Here is a 16,062-nt window from a genome sequence, read left to right on the forward strand (position 1 = left end):
GATTTGTCAATTACTATATCAAGTTCCTGCCAAATCTGGCTACTATGCTCCACCCCTTAAACATATTAAACATATCAGGAAGAAATGGCAATGGACAAAGCAGTGTGAAGTTGCTTTCCAAAAGGCAAAGGAAATGGTGACAACAGACACTGTACTCACACATTGTGATCCATTTCGTCCAGTGAAGCTTGCCTGTGACTCCTCACCTTATGGTATAGGTGCAGTCATGTCACATGTTATGAGTGATGGAAGGGAACACCCCATTGCCTTTGCATCATGTCCCATTACTGCTCCAGAGAAAAAGTATGCACTCTCTGGTTCGGGGTGCAAAACGTTTCAATCAGTACTTCTACGGAAGAGTTTACCTTCATTACTGATCATCAACAACTGGTGTCCATTTTCAACCCACAGAAGGGTGTTCCACTAACAGCAACCACACAGATAGAGATGGGCTCTGTTTCTTGGAGGACATAATTACAAGATCAAATTCAAGAGGACGACTAACCATGGAAATACTGATGGATTTTCCTGTTTACCCTTGGAAAAGGAAATACCTGAAAAATTTACAAAAGAGGACACTTTGATGTATTCTCCCTAATGCAAATCAACAGTTTGCCTATTATGGCAAAGAAGATCCAAAGGGAAACCAGAAAAGACTCCACACTGTCTCAGGTCTACATGGCAACCCAAAATGGCTGGAATGTGCAGCAGAAATCCCAGTTTCCCCATTTTTACCAGCGGTGAATTTTTCCTTGGTGGGATTGGGGAATGAGAGTTGTTGTACCATCCAAGCTGAGAGCTAAAGTGTTGGAGGAGCTACATGCCGGTCATCTAGGCATGGTCATATGAAAGCATTGACTCAAAGCTTTGTCTGGTGGCCTGGGGTAGATCAGCAGATTGAGTAGCTTGGCATGCACTGTCTGGAATGGCAACACGCCCAGAAGATGCCAAGAGCAGTGCCTCTCCATCCCTGGGAATGGCCTGCATTGCTCTGGCATAGGACTCATGTGGATTTTGCTGGACCATTCATGGGCTCAAGTTTCTTAGTAGTAGTAGACACAGCTACAAAATGGCCAGATGTGTTTCCAATAGCCTCCACGACAGCCTGGTACATTGCTGATGTGTTGAGAAGCCTTTTCTCAAGCACTGGTATTCCACACCACTTAGTCAGTGATGATGGACAGTTTGTTGTGGAACAGTTTCAGTCATTCTTGAAAATGAATGGAATAAGACATATTACGTCTGCACCATTCACCCAGCTACAAATGGCTTGGTGGAAAGGTTTGTCCAGAGTCTAAAGAATGGCCTGTGAGCCATGTCAGCAGAACACACTACATTGACACTGAATCAGAAACTCGGTCATTCCCTGCATATGATTTTCTTTCGATTAGCTTCTGGAATTACAAAATATTGCAAGATGGGCCAAAGGCCTGTTTCTTTGCTGTAGTATTCTATGACTTTTAATAGTGCTGACATTGGTTACTTCCTATTCACTGTTACTGTGTTACTGTATAAATAATGTGTCCGTGTTTGAACCATTTTATACCTTATTTATGATTTCTTGAAGTTGAAACTGACTGTGGCTTCTCTAGGCTCCAAGTCTATGGACTCAGTTTGGTTTGGAATGCTGTTGTTTGCTTTTAATTTTTGCATGATTTGTGGTTTTTTCCCTCTCTTTCTGCACCTTGGGTGTTGGTCTTTTTTAAAAAATTAGGTTCTTTCGGGTTTCTTGTTTTGTAGCTACCCGTAAGCAGTCGAATCTCAGGGTTATATAATTTATATGTACTTTGAAGTTGCTCTAATAGATTTACATGTGAGTTCTGGATCAGGGGGTTTTATAATTGACTTTCTGTCAATGATTTACTTCTGGTTTGCTTTTGACAGCCAAGCTTCATTTCCTGTAGGGCAAGCTGCAGTAACTGGCTCTCTGAAGCAACAAGCTGAGGTTTGAAAAGGTATGTGGTGCATTTTTAAAGTTGATAAATTACGCCTATGTAACAGGTTTAGGGGTTTAATGAAATCATTTAATACTGTGGCTTGAATATTTGCTGCTAGTAAGTACTGAAGCTGCTGGTTTTTCTCTCAGTTTCATAATTACATGGGCCTGAATGAAGGCAGTGAAAGTATCACTTGTTTAATTTTGTGATGGAACAAATCATCAAAAGTAAGTTGTGAAGGGTTGTGAAAAGTTCGGTGCAAGTTAACTTGGTGATCTGGAAAACAGATTCTAACATAGGAAAATGTGAAACTGTCCGTTTTGACAGGGAAAGTAAATCACATTAACTAAATGGCAAGAGATTACGGAGCTCTCAAAATGACCTTGGACATAATTGACAAAGGGCTAGAATGCAGATGTAGCAAGTAAAAAGAGAAACTAACAACATGGTGTTGACTGCTGGAGGCAATGAGTGGTTATATAGGGGAACTAATGAGACCAGCCTGAGGTGCAATGTACGATATGGCCTCTTTATTTAAAGAAAACACCTTAGGGGAGGCTTACCTTGACTAACGCTGGAAATGGGTGGGTTTTCTTATGAGGAAAAATTGGAAAGGCTAGACTCATATTTAGGAAAGTGATAGGAGACTTTATTGAAAAATATATTATCCTGAGGTGTTTTGACAGGATGTGCAGGGGATTATTCTTCCCCAGGTGATTCTAGAACAGGGGTAAGCAACCTACGGCCTGCGAAGGTATTTTGACTGGCCTGCGAGCAAATATCGAGATACTATGCTTACCTGGCCCGCGAGTGGTTTTTCCTTATTCTGAGTATTTCACGCGACCACACTGATGGACATGTCACTCTGGCCCCAGGTTCCGTTTTGTTCCAAACCAAACACTGGTATATACGAATGATGGGAGATATTTACATGTGCTACGATACTTGTTGAATAACTCGTGTTTCGAAATAAAATCAAAGAAAAAAATTCCAATGGCAATGAATGCAAAACGTAGGAAGGTAGAAGCTGAGTACTGAAAAAGCAATGAAAATGAAGGAAATACCCGTGCCAGCTATGAAGTCTCAAAACATACTGCAGAATGAGGAGAGACCTCATAGAAACATTTTGAATGTTGAAAGACATGGACAGAGTGGATGTGGCAAAGTTGTTTCCCATGATCGAGGAGTCTAGTACGAGAGGGCATGATTTAAGGATTGAAGGGCGCCCATTCAGAACGGAAATGCGAAGAAATTTTTTTAGTCAGAGGGTGGTGAATCTATGGAATTTGTTGCCACAGGCGGCAGTGGAGGCCAAGTCATTGGGTGTATTTAAGGCAGGGATTGATAGGTATCTGAGCAGCCAGGGCATCAAAGGTTATGGTGAAAAGGCAGGGGAGTGGGACTAAATGGGAGAATGGATCAGCTCATGATAAAATGGCGGAGCAGACTCGATGGGCCGAATGGCCAACTTCTGCTCCTTTGTCTTATGGTTTAAAAGATGAAGCCTTTTACAAATGGAGAGTTTGCCAAAGAATGTTTCCTGGCAGTGGTGGATATTGCTTGTCCTGAAAAGAAATCCTTATTTGCATCTATCAGCCTGTCAGCAAGAACGATCACATGGCGAGTTGAAGAAACGTCAGCAGATGTTAAAAGTTGTTTAAGGGATGCCTGCAACGAATTGCAATTTTTTCAATTGCACTTGACGAAAGTACAGACTTGAGAGACACTGCTCAACTTGCAGTGTTTGTGCGAGGAATGACCTCAACTTTTCACATTTTTGAAGAGTTTATTCAATTAGTTTGTATGAAGGACATGGTTACTGGGGCAGACATTTTTGAAGCTTTGCTGAAAATGATGTCAGAAATGAAACTTAATGTGTCGAAGCTAATTGGCATCACAACAGATGGGGCACCAGCAATGGTGGGACGGAAAAACTAAACTGAGTTCTTTGGTTACTAATTGGCATCCTTGGTTAAGCACAAATGATTTTCTGTTATGTGTTATTCATTAATTTGAGGCAAAACATAACTAGATGTATTTAAATGGATAATTCCCATATTTCAAGTTTTTTATGACATTTATTTGGCCCACCGTCCACACATTAATACAGAAAAGGTTGCCTACCCCTGTTCTAGAACTATGGATCACTGTTTAAAACTAAGGGATTTTACTTAAGCCAGTGATAAGCAAAAAAAAAAAATCTCAGATGATCACAAATCTTTGGAATTCTCTTCCTCAAAGCCTTTGAATATTTTTAAGACAGACGACTAGGTTAGCTTAGGGTTAGTGTTAGACTCAATAAGCCTAGCGTTGAAAGATTGCAGGGAGATTAGAACAGAGGTTACAGTCATACCAACTGGGATCTTATTAAATGGTGGTGCAGACCTGAGGGGCTGAATAGCATACTTCTGCTCCTAATTCTATGTTAGTTTCTATGTCCATATGGACACTAATTGGAAGTGGTTCTGCAACTGGACAGTTGCTGTGGGAATTATTAAGCACAGGAGTCTGCAGACGCTAGAATCTGAAGCAACATACAAAAGGCTGGAGGAGCTCAGTAGGTCAGTCAGCATCTGTGGAGGGACTGTCAATGCTTCAAGTTGTGACCCTTCATCTGGACCCAAGTCCCTGACCCAAAGTGTTGACTGTCCCATTTCCCTTCACTGATGCTGCCTGACCTGCTGAGCTCCACCTGCATTTTGTGAGTTGCTTTGGGAGTTGAATGCCATCACTGTGCTGAAGGAATCCTGGACTTCAGGATTACCAGTACATTTCAGGCACACAGGTCTGGGGGGGGGGGGCGGTTGGGCAGAGTGGAGCAGGGGGTATTCCAGCAAGCTTCGTTTGAAGCCATTTCCTCTTTCGGTGGTTGAAAGACTTGGCAGTGTTCCTCACTTTGGCCCGACCCATGTAACAACACTTTCAAATCTCTTACTAGCTCTTCTTTCAGTTTGTCCTGACGAAGGGTCTCGGCCCGAAACGTCGATTATACCTCTTCCTAGAGATGCTGCGTTCACCAGCAACTTTGATGTGTGTTGCTTGAATTTCCAGCATCTGCAGAATTCCTCGTGTTTGCGTTTTTAACAACATGATCTTTGCACTGCAACAGCTCATTGTGATAACTGAGTGTTTTTGTCTTCCAGGTGTCACAGCAATTACAGAGAATAGTTACTCTCAGCCTTAGGATAGTGATCAGTAATTAGGATAGGGTGTTTGAACATTGTCTGGTAAATTCGAGCCCCCACCCCTGGTGACAACACAACTCCATAAAAGGCTTCTGTGTAATTTCAGTCACCTCCTGCTCAAAGGGAGTCACTGTATTCATCAACAAGAACAATGCCACTGGGAGCTTTAACCTTCAGCAAGTCCCCAATAACAGCCACTTTCCTCTCCTGTCATGATTTTCAGAAGTCATTGCCTTAAAGGGAACTTTTCAAATTAATTTTGAATTCAATGTTGATATTTAATATTACATACACTATCTTGGGGTCCGAGTCCATAGGACACTCAAAGTAGCTGCACGGGTTGACTCTGTGGTTAAGAAGGCACATGGTGCATTGGCCTTCATCAATCGTGGGATTGAGTTTAGGAGCTGAGAGGTAACGTTGCAGCTATATAGGACCCTGGTCAGACCCCACTTGGAGTACTGTGCTCAGTTCTGGTCGCCTCACTATAGGAAGGATGTGGAAATATAAAGGGTGCAGAGGAGATTTACAAGGATGTTGCCTGGATTGGGGAGCATGCCTTATGAGAATAGGTTGAGTGAACTCAGCCTTTTCTCCTTGGAGTGACGGAGGTTGAAAGGTAAACTGATAGAGGTGTATAAGATGATGAGAGGCATTGATTGTGTGGATAGAAACATAGAAAATAGGTGCAGGAGTAGGCCATTCGGCCCTTCGAGCCTGCACCGCCATTTATTATGATCATGGCTGATCATCCAACTCAGAACCCTGCACCAGCCTTCCCTCCATACCCTCTGATCCCCGTAGCCACAAGGGCCATATCTAACTCCCTCTTAAATATAGCCAATGAACTGGCCTCAACTGTTTCCTGTGGCAGAGAATTCCACAGATTCACCACTCTCTGTGTGAAGAAGTTTTTCCTAATCTCAGTCCTAAAAGGCTTCCCCTTACCCTCAAACTGCGACCCCTCGTTCTGGACTTCCCCAACATCGGGAACAATCTTCCTGCATCTAGCCTGTCCAATCCCTTTAGGATTTTATACGTTTCAATCAGATCCCCCCTCAATCTTCCAAATTCCAACGAGTACAAGCCCAGTTCATCCAGTCTTTCTTCATATGAAAGTCCTGCCATCCCAGGAATCAATCTGGTGAACCTTCTTTGTACTCCCTCTATGGCAAGGATGTCTTTCCTCAGATTAGGGGACCAAAACTGCACACAATACTCCAGGTGTGGTCTCACCAAGGCCTTGTACAACTGTAGTAGTACCTCCCTGCTCCTGTACTCAAATCCTCTCGCTATAAATGCCAGCATACCATTCGCCTTTTTCACCGCCTGCTGTACCTGCATGCCCACTTTCAATGACTAGTGTATAATGACACCCAGGTCTCGTTGCACCTCCCCTTTTCCTAATCGGCCACCATTCAGATAATAATCTGTTTTCCTATTTTTGCCACCAAAGTGGATAACTTCACATTTATCCACATTAAATTGCATCTGCCATGAATTTGTCCACTCACCCAACCTATCCAAGTCACCCTGCATCCTCTTAGCATCCTCCTCACAGCTAACACTGCCACCCAGCTTCGTGTCATCCGCAAACTTGGAGATGCTGCATTTAATTCCCTCATCCAAGTCATTAATATATATTGTAAACAACTGGGGTCCCAGCACTGAGCCTTGCGGTACCCCACTAGTCACTGCCTGCCATTCTGAAAAGGTCCCGTTTATTCCCACTCTTTGCTTCCTGTCTGCTAACCAATTCTCTGTCCACATCAATACCTTACCCTCAATACCGTGTGCTTTAAGTTTGCACACTAATCTCCTGTGTGGGACCTTGTCAAAAGCCTTCTGAAAATCCAAATATACCACATCCACTGGTTCTCCCCTATCCACTCTAGTAGTTACATCCTCAAAAAATTCTATGAGATTCGTCAGACATGATTTTCCTTTCACAAATCCATGCTGACTTTGTCTGATGATATCACCGCTTTCCAAATGTGCTGTTATCACATCTTTGATAACTGACTCCAGCAGTTTCCCCACCACCAACGTTAGGCTAACCAGTCTATAATTCCCCGGTTTCTCTCTCCCTCCTTTTTTAAAAAGAGGGGTTACATTAGCCACCCTCCAATCCTCAGGAACTAGTCCAGAATCTAACGAGTTTTGAAAAATTATCACTAATGCATCCACTATTTCTTGGGCTACTTCCTTAAGCACTCTGGGAGGTAGACCATCTGGCCCTGGGGATTTATCTGCCTTTAATCCCTTCGATTTACCTAACACCACTTCCCTACTAACACGCTCAGTTCCTCCATCTCACTGGACCCTCTGTCCCCTACTACTTCTGGAAGATTATTTATGTCCTCCTTAGTGAAGACAGAACCAAAGTAATTATTCAATTGGTCTGCCATGTTCTTGCTCCCCATAATCAATTCACCTGTTTCTGTCTGTAGGGGACCTACATTTGTCTTTACCAGTCTTTTCTTTTTTACATATCTATAAAAGCTTTTACAGTCAGTTTTTATGTTCCCTGCCAGATTTCTCTCATAATCTTTTTTCCCCTTCCTAATTAAGCCCTTTGTCCTCCTCTGCTGAACTCTGAATTTCTCCCAGTCCTCAGGTGAGCCACTTTTTCTGGCTAATTTGTACGCTTCTTCTTTGGAATTGATACTATCCCTAATTTCTCTTGTCAGCCACGGGTGCACTACCTTCCTTGATTTATTCTTTTGCCAAACTGGGATGAACAATTGTTGTAGTTCATCCACGCAATCTTTAAATGCTTGCCATTGCATATCCACTGTCAATCCTTTAAGTGTCATTTGCCAGTCTATCTTAGCTAATTCACGTCTCATACCTTCAAAGTTACCCCTCTTTAAGTTCAGAACCTTTGTTTCTGAATTAACTATGTCACTCTCCATCTTAATGAAGAATTCCACCATATTATGGTCACTCTTACCCAAGGGGCCTCTCACGACAAGATTGCTAATTAACCCTTCCTCATTGCTCAAAACCCAGTCTAGAATAGCCTGCTCTCTAGTTGAAACCCAGTCTAGAATAGCCAGAGGATAGTCAGAGGCTTTTTCCCAGGGCTGAAATGGTTGTCACAAGAAGACACAGGTTTAAGGTGCTGGGGAGTAGGTACAGGGGAGATGTCAGGGGTAAGTTTTTTACTTAGAGAGTGGTGAGTGTGTGGAATGGGCTGCCGGCAATGGTGGTGGAGGAGGATATGATAAGGTCTTTTAAGAGACTCTTGGATAGGTACATGGAGCTAGAAAAATAGAAGGCTATTGGTAACCCTAGTAATTTCTAAGGTAGGGACATGTTCAGCAAACTCTGTGGGCGGAAGGGTCTGTATTGTGCTGTAGGTTTTCTGTGTTTCTATGTTTCTATGAATCTGAAATAAAAATAGAAAATGTTGGAAATAATAATAATCCCATGTTCAAGATTCCCTCAGGATTTCAAATTCAGTTTGAGGGTGAGAAAACTGAATCTGAAACACGTGTCTGAATAAGGCAACTATGATGGAATGAACATAAAGTTGGCTAGTGGACTGGGAAAATAAAGAATATGATATCATTATATCACTATATTATATATGGCAGACCACAGTACGTGTGCTTGCAACACTGTGTGTCTGACAGAGTGATCAGCAGCACTGGGGCTCCACAGCGGACTGTCTTGTCTCCCTTTCTCTTCACCATTTACACCTCGGACTTCAACTACTGCACAGAGTCTTGTCATCTTCAGAAGTTTTCGGATGACTCTGCCATAGTTGGATGCATCAGCAAGGGAGATGAGGTTGAGTACAGGGCTACGGTAGGAAACTTTGTCACATGGTGTGAGCAGAATTATCTGCAGCTTAATGTGAAAAAGACTAAGGAGCTGGTGGTAGACCTGAGGAGAGCTAAGGTACCGGTGACCCCTGTTTCCATCCAGGGGGTCAGTGTGGACATGGTGGAGGATTACAAATACCTGGGGATACAAATTGACAATAAACTGGACTGGTCAAAGAACACTGAGGCTGTCTACAAGAAGGGTCAGAGCCGTCTCTATTTCCTGAGGAGACTGAGGTCCTTTAACATCTGCTGGACGATGCTGAGGATGTTCTACGAGTCCGTGGTGGCCAGTGCGATCATGTTTGCTGTTGTGTGCTGGGGCAGCAGGCTGAGGGTAGCAGACACCAACAGAATCAACAAACTCATTCGTGAAGCCAGTGATGTTGTGGGGATGGAACTGGACTCTCTGACGGTGGTGTCTGAAAAGAGGATGCTGTCTAAGTTGCATGCTATCTTGGTCAATGTCTTCCATCCACTACATAATGTACTGGGTGGGCACAGGAGTACATTCAGCCAGAGACTCATTCCACCGAGATGCAACACAGAGCGTCATAGGAAGTCATTCCTGCCTGTGGCCATCAAACCTTACAACTCCTCCCTTGGAGGGTCAGACACCCTGAGCCAATAGGCTGGTCCTGGATTTATTTCATAATTTACTGGCATAATTAACATATTACTATTTAACTATTTATGGTTCTATTACTATTTATTATTTATGGTGCAACTGTAACGAAAACCAATTTCCCCCGGGATCAATAAAGTATGACTATGACTATGACTATAGCAGAGACAGATGTTTAAGAGAATATTTTATAAAGCTCATCAGATGTATGTACTTGTGAGCAATCACAAACAAGAGAAAATCTGCAGATGCTGGAAACCCGCTGAAGTGTCTCGGCCCAGAACATCAACTGTACTTTTTTCCATAGAGACTGCCTGGTCTGCTGAGTTCCTCCAGCATTTTGTGTGTGTTACTTGTGAGGAAGCAAGGTTCTATAATGAGGATGCACCATCTGTGTTATGTTAGGATTCAATAAGGTGTCACATTAGAGCCCAATACAAGAATACAAGGGTTGTGGGAAATATATTGACGTTGGTGTAGGAGGGGGCACTAACTAACAAAACAAAGAGATGGGATAGGCATGTTTGGACAGGCAGTCAGTATCTAGTGCAGTGAATCAAGATCTATTTACCGCTGAGGTTAGTGACTTGACTTTAGGCTGAGTGTAGTGTAGGAAAATTAACTGTTGGTACAAAGATAGGTGGGTTAGCAAATAGTGAGCGAGCGCACACACACATACACACACACACACACACACACACGCACAGAGTCTATAATGAGGGATAGAAAGGATAATTAAATGTCAAGAAATTGTTGAATACATGGAACAAGCTGCCAGAAGAAGTGATGGAGGTGGGTGCAATTACAATGCTTAAAAGACATCTATAAAGGCTGATGGATAGAAAATCTTCAGAGTCAGTATTATCACCGGCATGTGATGTAAAATTTGTTAACTTAGCAGCAGCAGTTCAATGCAATACAGAAATCTAGCAGAGAGAGAGAGAGAGAGAGAGAGAGAAAATAATTATAATAATAAATAAACAAGTAAATCAATTACAGTATATCAAATAGATTAAAAAATGTGCAAAAACAGAAATACTGTATATCAAAAAAAAAGTGAGGTCGTGTCCAAAGATTCAGTGTCCATTTAAGAATCGGATGGCAGAGGGGAAGGAGCTGTTCCTGAATCGCTGAGTGTGTGCCTTCAGGCTTCTGTACCGCCTGCCTGACGGTAACAGTGAGAAGAGGGTGCTAGGGGTCCTTAATAATGGACACTGCCTTTCTGAGACACCGCTCCCTGAAAATGTCCTGGATACTTTGTAGGCTAGTACCCAAGATGGAGCTGACTAGATTTACAACCCCTCTGCAGCTTCTTTCGGTCCTGTGCAGTAGCCCCCACCCATACCAGACAGTGATGCAGCCTGTCAGAATGCTCTCCACAGTACAACTATAGAAGTTTTTGAGTATATTTGTTGAGATGCCAAATCTCTTCAAACTCCTAATAAAGTACAGCCGCTGTCTTGCCTTCTTTATAACTACATCGATATGTTGGGACCAGGTTAGATCCTTAGAGATCTTGACACCCAGGAACTTGAAGCTGCTCACTCTCTCCACTTCTGATCCCTCTATGAGGATTGGTATGTGTTCCTTTGTCTTACCCTTCCTAAAGTCCACAATCAGCTCTTTCGTCTTACTGATGTTGAGTGCCAGGTTGTTGCTGTGGCACCACTCTACTAGTTGGCATATCTCACTCCTGTATGCCCACTTGTCACCACCTGAGATTCTACCAACAATGGTTGTATCATCAGCAAATTTATAGATGGTATTTGAGCTATGCCTAGCCACACAGTTGTGTGTATATAGAGAGCAGAGCAGTGGGCTAAGCACACACCCCTGAGGTGCGTCAGTGTTGACCATCAGCGAGGAGGAGACATTATCACCAATCCCCACAGATTGTGGTCTTCCGGTTAGGAAGTCAAGGATCCAATTGCAGAGGGAGGTACAGAGGCCCAGATTCTGCAACTTCTCAATCAGGATTGTGGGAGTGATGGTATTAAATGTTGAACAATAGTCAATGAACAGAATCCCGACATAGGTGTTTGTGTGGTCCAGGTGGTCTAAAGCCGTGTGGAGAGCCATTGAGATTGTGTCTGCTGTTGACCTATTGTGGCGATAGGCAAATTGCAATGGGTCCAGGTCCTTGCTGAGGCAGGAGTTCTGACTAGTCATGACCAACCTCTCAAAGCATTTCATCACTGTCGATGTGAGTGCTTTAGGGTGATAGTCATTAAGGCAGCCCATATTATTCTTCTTAGGCACTGGTATAATTGTTGCCTTTTTGAAGTAAGTGGGAACTTCTGCCCATAGCAGTGAGAGGTTGAAACTGTCCTTGAATATTCCCGCTAGTTGGTTGGCACAGGTTTTCAGAGCCTTACCAGGTACTCCATTGGGACCTTCTGCCTTGCGAGGGTTCACTCTCTTTAAAGACAGCCTAACATTGGCGTCTGAGACAGAGGTCACAGGGTCATCAGGTGCAGCAGGGATCTTCACAACTGTAGTTGTGTTCTCCCTTTCAAAGCGTGCATAGAAGGTGTTGAGTTCATCTGGTAGTGAAGCATCGCTGCCATTCATGCTATTGGGTTTCGCTTTGTAGGAAGTAATGTCTTCCAAACCCTGCCAGAATTGATGTGTATCCGATGTTGCCTCCAACCTCATTCAAAGTTGTCTCTTTGCTCTTGAAAAATAGCCCTCCAGAAGTCATACCTGGTTTTCTGGTACAGACCTGGGTCGCCAGACTTGAATGCCACAGATCTGGCCTTCAGCAGACAACGTACCTCCTGGTTCATTCACGGCTTTTGGTTTGGGAAAGTACAGTAAGCCTTTGTGGCCACACACTCATCCACACAGGTTTTAATGAAGTCGGTAACAACTGCAGCATACTCATCCAGGTTCGAAGATGGACCCCTGAATAGGGTCCATCCCACTGATTCAAAGCAGTCCTGTAGGTGCTCCTGTTCTTCCTTTGTCCATACCTTCTTGGTCCTCACTGCTGGTGCTGCAGTCTTCAGTCTCTGCCTATACTCAGGGTGTAGAAGTACAGCTAGGTGATCAGATTTCCCTAAATGAGGGCATGGAATAGCATGGTAGGCTATTGGATAGGGGTTAAATTTAGGCAAATGGGACTTGCTTGGGTTGGCGAGTTTGGCAGAAGAGTCACAGTCATAGAAAAATACAGCACAGAAACAGGCCCCTTGGCCCATCTAGTCTGTGCCAAACCATTTAAGTTGCCTACTCCCATTGACTAGCACTAGGACCACAGCGCTCCGTATTCCTACCATCCATGTACCTACCTAAACTTCTCTTAAATGTTGAAATCGAGTTTGCATGCACCACCTGAGCTGGCAGGTCGTTCCATATTTTCACAACCCTCTGAGTGAAGAAATTTCCCTTCACATTCCCCTTAAACTTTTCACCTTTCACCCTTAACCCATAACCTCGAATTGTAGTCCCACCCAACCTCAGTGGAAAAAACCTGCCTGCATTTACCCAATCTATACCCCTCATAATTTTGTATACCTCTATCAAATCTCTCAATCTTCTACGTTCCAAGGAATAAAATCCTAACCTACTCAATCTTTCCTTATAACTCAGGTCCTCCAGACCTGGCAACATCCTTGTAAATTTTCCCAGTACTCTTTTAAACTTGTTTACATTTTTCCTGTAGGTAGGTGACCAGTACTCCAAATTAAGCCTCACCAAGGTCCTATACAACTTAAAATAACATCCCATCTCCTGTACCCAGTAATTTGATTTATGAAGGCCAACGTGCCAAATGCTTTCTTTATGACCCTATCTACCCGTGATGCCACTTTCAATGAATTATGGACTTGTATTCCCAGATCCCTTTGTTCTACCACATTTCTCAGTGCCCTTCTGTTCACTGTGTAAAACCTACCCTGGTTGGTCCTACCAAAGTGCAATACCTCACAATTGTCTACATTAGATTCCATCTGCCATTTTTCAGCCCATTTTCCCAGCTGATCCAAATCCCTCTGCAAGCCATGATACCCTTCCTCACTGTCTGCTCCACCTCAATCTTGGTGTCATCCACAAATTTGCTGATCCAGTTAACCACATTATCATTCAGATCATTTTTATAGATGACAAATAAGCATCTGTTTCTGTGTTGTATAATTCTCAGGCTCTCAGCATAATGTGGAAGTCTATCCATTTCAGAAAATGACTTCGAAAGTTAGGGATGTGATAAAACTGAACATCATGAAGATTTGAGGTAGGCTAGATGATAAAGGGAATTGCTAGAAATCAGCAAAGTGTGATTCAAAAGGTTACGAAAAGGCCGATGATGAAACTTAAGAGTAAACCACTGCCCTCCACTCTGTCCTGTCCCATCTGGAAAATGGGATCTCATATGCCAGGCTGCTGTTTATAGACTTCATTTCGGTGTTCAACACCATCATATCCCAGAAACTGGTGGCAAACTGTCCTTGCTGGGTCTCAACACCTCCCTTTGCATCTGGATACTGGGCTTCCTAGTAGTAAGGCCACAATCAGTCCGCGTGGGCAGCAATGTCTCTGTCCATTACACTGAGCACTGGCACTCCCCAGGGCTGTGTGCTCAGCCTGCTGTTGTTCACACTGCTGACACATGACTGTGTCCCAGGACCCAGCTCAAACCGTATCGTCAGGTTTGTGGATGACACAACAGTGGTTGGCCTTATCAACGATGATGACGAGATGGAGTATGGAGAGGAAATGAAGTGGCTGGTGAACTGGTGTGAGAAGAGCAACCCAAGTCTGAACGTGGAGAAGACAAAGGAAATAATTGTGGACTACAGGAAGGTGCAGACAGACCATCCCCCTCTGCCAATACATGGCTCCTCTGTAGAGAGAGTTGTGCACCAATTTCCAGGGAGTTCTCATCATGGATGACCTCACCTGGTCCCTTAATATCTCCTCCCTGAACAAGAAGGCCCAGCAGCTCCTCCACTTGCTATGAAGATTGAGGCAAGCAAGGCTCTCCCCGTCCCCCAACTTAACTGCACCATTGAGAGAGTCCTGATAAGTTGCATCTCTACCTGGTGTGGGAACAGTCGAGCAGCGGACCAGAAGTCCCAAGAAAGGACTATGAGAACAGCTGAGATGATTATAGGGGTCGCCCTACCATCCATCAGGGACAGTTATCAGGAGCGCTGCATATGCAGGGCCTTTAGTGTTATCCCACCCATCCATCCACTGTCCTCTTTGACTTTCTACCTCAGGCAGGTATTACGTACCCCGTAACTGGGTTGCCAAACCAGCAGAAATGGATCACTCGGTTGGAGTCTGGATTACTGGAACTAAGAAAGTTTTATTAAAGAAACAAGCAACACAGTACTCTAATCAAAAGGATAATAAATGCAACAGTTCAGCAATGATAAATATACATGTACACAGAATTAGGATAACAGGATCAATCAAGCTCTATCGTTGTCTAGGGGTAAATGACCAATTTCAAAGTGACGCAAAGTTCAGTTCAATTGAGTTCAGTTCAGTTCACAGTAATCACTGCCGTGGTGATGGACAGTGGGGGGAAGGAGAGAGAGAGCAAAAACGAATGAATATTCAAACGGCTTCCACACAGACCTTCGATATTCTTCGCAGTCAGCTTTCAGGCGAGCCCTTTGTGATGTCTTCTGAGGTCACTGACTGTGACCCCTCCGTTTCCAGATACGATCTTTCCTCAGCGGTGAACCCAGCACCCAGGCAAGGGCAGACACACACCAGGTTCCCGCCGATCGTATCTTTCCACCCTGTGCGTCTCTGGCTTGGTCCTGCGACCAGCCCTCCAAAGACTCCCACCGAATTGTGGGAGGTGCACCGCTTCCAGGGTCTCGTTACCTCGTGGTGTCGTGTGTGTGTCCTGCCTTAGCGAACCTGTCCCTTTTTATCCCCCTGCTAGGGTATCGCCTGTCCATCACTTCAAACAGTTCAGGGTTCAAAGAGGAGCCGGTCTTGACAATTCCCAGACCGCTGTCTCCTTCCGTTAAACTCTCCCGTCCCTTCATTAACATCTCCAAATGCTGCTCCATTGTTTTCCTTATCTCTCTTTCTCCTGAAGACAGGTGGCAGACCAACTGCTGATCCCACTGGTGCCAGCACAGGACAGTTAACATCTTAGTCTATGTGTACTTTCGTCACACAGGAGACTCTGGTGTATTAAAACAAGAATGGTCGGGATTGGAAACAGTTTCTTCCCTCAGGCCTCTCGGCTTCTGAATTCCCTGCCATTGTATTCAAAGTGTTACTGGTTAATCTGTTCCAGTACAATATTTAATATTAAAAAGTTCAAAGTAAAATTTATTATCAGAGTAGATACATGTCACCACATACAACTCTGAGATTCTTTTACTGCAGGCATACTTAGCAAAACTATAGAAGAGTAACTGTAAACTGTAAACGAACTGTGCAAATGCAGATATAATTAAATAACTATAAATAACAAGCATGAAATAACAATATAACAGATAGTAGCTATCCCCTTTTGT

At 43.7% G+C, this 16,062-nt stretch overlaps 1 protein-coding gene across 2 annotated transcripts in view; it reads left to right on the forward strand.

The window, feature by feature from the left end:
• Positions 1-1,881: 1,881 nt before the first annotated feature.
• Positions 1,882-16,062, forward strand: part of LOC140212641 (leukocyte elastase inhibitor-like) — a 56,301-nt gene continuing 42,120 nt past the window's right edge. For both annotated transcript variants that reach the window (XM_072283708.1, XM_072283715.1), the window contains exon 1: positions 1,882-1,955. The gene's annotated coding sequence lies outside the window, so the exon portion shown is untranslated. The remainder of the gene's footprint in view (positions 1,956-16,062) is intronic.

Source organism: Mobula birostris, chromosome 19 (assembly GCF_030028105.1).
Source record: "Mobula birostris isolate sMobBir1 chromosome 19, sMobBir1.hap1, whole genome shotgun sequence".
NCBI lineage: Eukaryota > Metazoa > Chordata > Chondrichthyes > Myliobatiformes > Myliobatidae > Mobula > Mobula birostris.